Genomic DNA, 5002 nt, shown 5'->3' with positions numbered 1-5002 from the left:
CTCCCTCGTCCCTGCCCCGGCCCTGCCTTGACCCCGCCCTGTGCTCTGCCCCAGACTCTGCCCCGGCCCCGCTCTGAGGGCCCGTGGCTCCGCCCTCTCCCTCGATCCTCCCTGGCCCCCCCACCCCGGCCCCGGCCCCGGCCCTGCTCTGAGGGCCCGGGGTTCTGCCAGATCCCCCGGCCCCGGTCCCCCCCGGCCCCGTTCACCCCCGGCCCCAGCCCCGCTCCCCCGCTGCAAGCCCAGGCTCCGCCCCGGCTCTGACACCGGCCCAGCCCCGGCCCGCCCCATCCCCCCCGTGGCAGGTTTGCGTTCGGTTTGTGTCTGAGAAGTAGGATCTCTGCCAGAATGGTGCTGTTGGGAAGAAAGTAAATCTGCCCCAGGGATCTGCGATAAGGGACAAAGTTGCAAGGAAGGGGAGTATTTATAAATGGTCTCCGTAGTTCCTCGTAATTCTGGGTGTTTGGATTTAGCCTGGGATTGTCAGCTAAGTCATAAAAAAGCCAACCAGGCTTCTGAACTCTCAATGAATGTTTGAAACACTTCCACAGAAAGACAAGTTAGCAATGATTCCAAAGGCAAAATTCTAAATGGAGGGTAATGACTTCTGGGGGATTTCCTAAGGAATTGTGGATCTCAGGCATATGGACTTTTGGAGGTGGAATCCCAGTTTCAGCCTTGGGCACCTGCAGAAGAGGGACCCTTACCCATAGCAAGGAAAGCCCGCTGCCCCAGCGTGTCAGGTGCAGACATTGAACTCTCTGGGGAATAAGCAGCAAGTCTGCTCTGCCCCTGCCCTCACACTTGGAGTGGCAGCAGCTGCAAGGTGAGAGCTGTCACAGAATGATTGAGGGGACAGACTAGCCCCAGGTATGAGCTGTAAACGGTGAGGGGAGAACAGAGCAGCCACAGGTGTGACCTGTCAGGATAATGAGGGAGCAGACCAGCTGCAGGGGTGAGATGTTACAATGATGATGGGGCAGTTCCTGCCAGGGCGGTTTAACAGAGGAGCCTCGGTTCACTTTTCCATTGAGCTGTAGAGGGTGAGGAACTCATGCTGAGTTTCTGCGTGGGGTTGCTGCAGTGGTGGGAAAGCCTCTTACAGTGCCTGCAGGAGTATATGGATGTGGAGTGTTTCTTTGTGGCAGACAGCAGCAGCAGGTAAGCCAGCGTGGAGTTGTAGGGGGGATTTTTCTCTTTTTCAGCTTTGTTTTGCTGATCTCTTTTAAGTGCTCCCAGAAGAAAAAGGGCTTATGAAGGCAAAAAGAGTTCAAAATGAATAATGAAACTCCTCTTCTGTTTTTGCTTGTGTTTAAAGTAGGAGGGATTTCTCTCCACCTGGGATTTTATAAATAGGGGTACTTATATGTGGTTTTTATTCACTGTTACTTTCTTTGATGATATATAGTCTTTTGTTTGATTTTTTTGGCATTATTTATTACACGTAATTTGGTTTTTGAGTGAAGATAACTTTATGGGTGGGTTTGTATTTGACATACAATTAAGTAGCTTTTTTGATAAGCTTCTGATATGTGCTATTGGAGTTTTGTTCATTGTGTGCAGGGATTCAGATTGGGTAGGGCCACCCTGGCTGGTTGAAGTTTAGGTGTATTTTTAGAGGCAGCTTTTTTTTTTTTTTCCCAAATTTTTTTCTGTTTAATGGTTTTAAAGCGGCTTTTAATAACTTATTGTGTAGCTTTATTTTGCTTGGCAATAGTGTATGATGAGGAATGTGATCTATTTACTTTACATTAGGCTTCTTAGTTTACATGTGGGTTAGGTTGTTTTTGAACTGAGTTTTGTTGTTGGAGGTTTTTATTTTGGTGGGCTATTATGTTTTCCAAGGGTTTGTTTCCTGAGGTTTACAGTGGTGTAATTGTTTGTAGTGTGAGGTATAGGGGAGGTTTTATTTATTTAGGGGTGGCTTTTATCATGGTGTGTAGTGTTTTTTTGGTGGGTTTGAGGTAAGGGGCAGTAGTTCATTTTTTGGGGTATAATAATATTTAAAATCAGATTATTGTTTTTTGCGTTATAGGGATTTGTGTATTTAGCTTGTTTGGCTATAGTATGTGTTCTATAGTTATGGATAATTTGGGAGATACTGTTTATAGTTGAATGGATCTTTTAGTTTTAGGGTGGGGGGTCCTGGGTATTTACTTTGGAGGTTTTTTCAGGAGACTGGACATAGGAGTTATTTTTATTGTATTTGGTAGCTGGATTAAGAGAAATAATAGTTGGCTTTTGCTTACTGGATTTTTGTTTGTGTTTTCTTTTCTAAAACTCCTGTATTTGTGTGGTCAGGGTAGTGGTGTTTCTGGTGTAAATCTAAGCATCCATTACTGTTTGTGTGTTTTAGGTGGTCCACAGGTAGTATACTGAGACCCTCCCACTGACCGGCACACAGATCTGCTGAGATCAGGCATTGATGTTTGGTTTTCTGTATGGTACCTGACTAGATAGACAGCAGCCGGGAGACAGCAAAGAATTCCCAGAGGCAGAAGCAGCCTTCTTTAGCACATGATGTGGATTCTCATCTCTGAACATCCCAGAGATAATTGGAGGGCTCAGAGACACAGAGGGAATGAAAGCGGGGTGCTAGGACAGGAGTCACCGGGAGGAGTTTTGAGTCAGGTTTAGAGACAGGGATGTCCCAGATGTGACCCCTTAGGCTACGTGAAGAGAAAGTCTCATTTTGGATCAAAGTGCTGAGGTGTGCAGGGCAGAGCAGTCCTGGTGTGTATTGTGTCAATTGTCTGTTATGCACTCTGTGTCTTTTGGGTGTCTCATATGGTGTGTCTTTTGACTTAGCCCTTTGAACGGCCTGTTGGAAATGCTGGCATTGTTCTTAACAGATCGTATTCCTTGGCCAGGTGCTGATGTCATTAAACCTTATGCTTCAACACATACTAGAATCCATCTCCCTTCACAAGCATGCAGGCTGATGCCTCTTCAGGTCTTGTTCTGAGCTGTATCACCAGCTGTGCACCGCCCTAATCCATTCCGGTGGATTAGGTCTTGTAAGAATGCCAAGATAGGTAGAGGATTCTGACTGTAGGATTCTTGGGCATCCGTCTCTGCGTCTCTTGGGATAAGTCATCCCGTTGGCATCTTCTTCCTGCAGGGTTCTCTGAGCCTGGTCAGCTCGCCTTCAGTCTTACCTTGGTCATCTCATTCTGAGTTCTCTGCTCCTTCAGGGTCATTCTTCTTGCCAGAGGATTTGTGTCCCTGTTGTGTCCCCTCGTTTGTCCTGTCCTGTCTCACGGGTGTTGGTGTGTGTTTGGCCCGGAGCTGCTCTGCCTTGCTGCTCAGTCTGGGTGTAGGGGTAATAGTACAAGTCCTGGGGACTTGAAATTTGTGATGTAGGGTGTAGTAGGGCTGTAGAGGGTATTCCTAGATTGCCACCAGATGTCTGGAGCTGTCCAGTTATCCTGCAGCCCTTTGACTTTTGTCCTGGCTTTGTTTCAGATGCAGAGGGATGAAATCCATGGTGGAATGCCCCATCTAAGGTGACGTGGATTCCCTGAGAATATCAGTCACCGTTAAAGATGAGAGTCGCATATGTCACATTTATTGGCACTCCAGTGCAGGCCCCTTGCATTTACAGCTTCAAACAAGTGGGTCCCTTGGCAACCGTCCTGGGCAGCAGCTCGACCCTCCTCCGGGCTGGGCTGAGGGAGCAAACACTTGGGGCTGACACTGCTCCATAGTGAGGGTACTTGTGAAAACACCTGGATTGTCCTGGATATTTTTTTGAGCTTTCTACAAGGTCTTAAGCATCAACTTTGTAAACATAAATGGCAAGGACTGAACACATGAGGCGCTGGAAAGTTATACACACCAAAGACACCTTTTTTTTAAAAAATAACTCTGTGGCTTATATCTTAATTTTGAGACTCCTTTTTGGCCAGCTTTACTGTAAAAAAATCTCATTTAAATTTAGCTGCTTCAATGAATTTTTTGTACAAATATGCTCTAGTGTCAGGAGATTAAAGCAGTAACACCAACATGCCCCCTCTGGAAGAAATTTCTGCGTTGCTTCAGACCTGCTGGTTTGCAGTAGAGTTTGCGCACATTTTGCTGCAGCTTTGGTTCTTAATAAGTGTAAGTCCATGGATTGCTGGATGATTTCCGTAAGTTCTCCTATTTTGTAGGAGCTGCACGGTGAGGTCAGAATTCTGAGGGAGGCCCTGGCAAAGCTACCAAGTGCAAAGAACATGGATGATCCAGGGGCTTCTTCCACCTGAGTTTCTCCTGGAGCGTGCTGTATGTCATGCCAGATGTTTAACCTGAGTTTGGGGTGTTCTCCTGCAGTCCCAGCTCTAACTGCTGCCCCTGAGCCCAGGCCTTGCTCTGTCTCAGCACTAAACCTGGCAGGTGGGTGTGCTTTTCCAGCCCTTTAATCCCACAGGCAATCCCACATTCCCGGAGCTCCCCGAGGCACAGCATGGACTTGCTCCCTGGGAGCTGCACTTCAGTTTACCTGAACCAAGGATGGCCTGCCTATGTTTGTAACTTTATTCCTGCTGTTTTTCCTCCTCCAGGTTGTTGGCAAGAAGGAGAGAGCCAGTAGGAAGTGAAGCCATTGGAAGGCCTTATCCCAGTCCAAGGTTCCCACTGTTCTCTCTGACTCCTGGATAATTGCCTGACCATAACCAGAGACTGTCAGTTTGATTTCCTGCCTTTTCCAATAAATCCTTGCTTTCAGCTGGAGTGTGTTCATGGTGTCATCCTCCTCCTCTTCCATAGATTTGTAAATAAAATTTCTGACTTTTGTTGAGTCAAATTTTGTTATTGCAGGAATTGTGGCTCTTTTGTTCCACTGAAACTTCCCAACTCTGCTGAGAGTTTCAGATATCAAATACAAGTAAGACTGGAGTTTCTTTGGGTTGTTACTCCCACAAAACACAGATAATTTTTGGATAGGAGTAACTAGACCTGTTCAATTCCCACTTCCCTTTAAACTCAGAGCAGGGGAAGCAGATTTTAAACCATTGTTCCATGAACT

The 5002-nt window shown here is 46.8% G+C and overlaps 1 long non-coding RNA gene across 1 annotated transcript; it reads left to right on the top strand.

The window, feature by feature from the left end:
• Nucleotides 1-983: 983 nt before the first annotated feature.
• On the top strand, nt 984-4780 carry LOC136295275 (uncharacterized). Its single transcript, XR_010722619.1, has 3 exons — nt 984-1158; nt 4149-4371; nt 4539-4780. It is a non-coding gene; the product is annotated as an uncharacterized lncRNA (long non-coding RNA).
• The last annotated feature ends 222 nt before the right edge of the window (nt 4781-5002 follow it).

Source organism: Chamaea fasciata, unplaced genomic scaffold (genome assembly GCF_029207755.1).
Source record: "Chamaea fasciata isolate MVZ Bird 193981 ecotype frontalis unplaced genomic scaffold, bChaFas1.0.hap1 SCAF_11, whole genome shotgun sequence".
NCBI classification, from domain to species: Eukaryota; Metazoa; Chordata; class Aves; order Passeriformes; family Sylviidae; genus Chamaea; species Chamaea fasciata.
The sequence above is the reverse complement of the archived record's forward strand: the minus strand, read 5'-3'. Positions and strand labels throughout refer to the sequence as shown.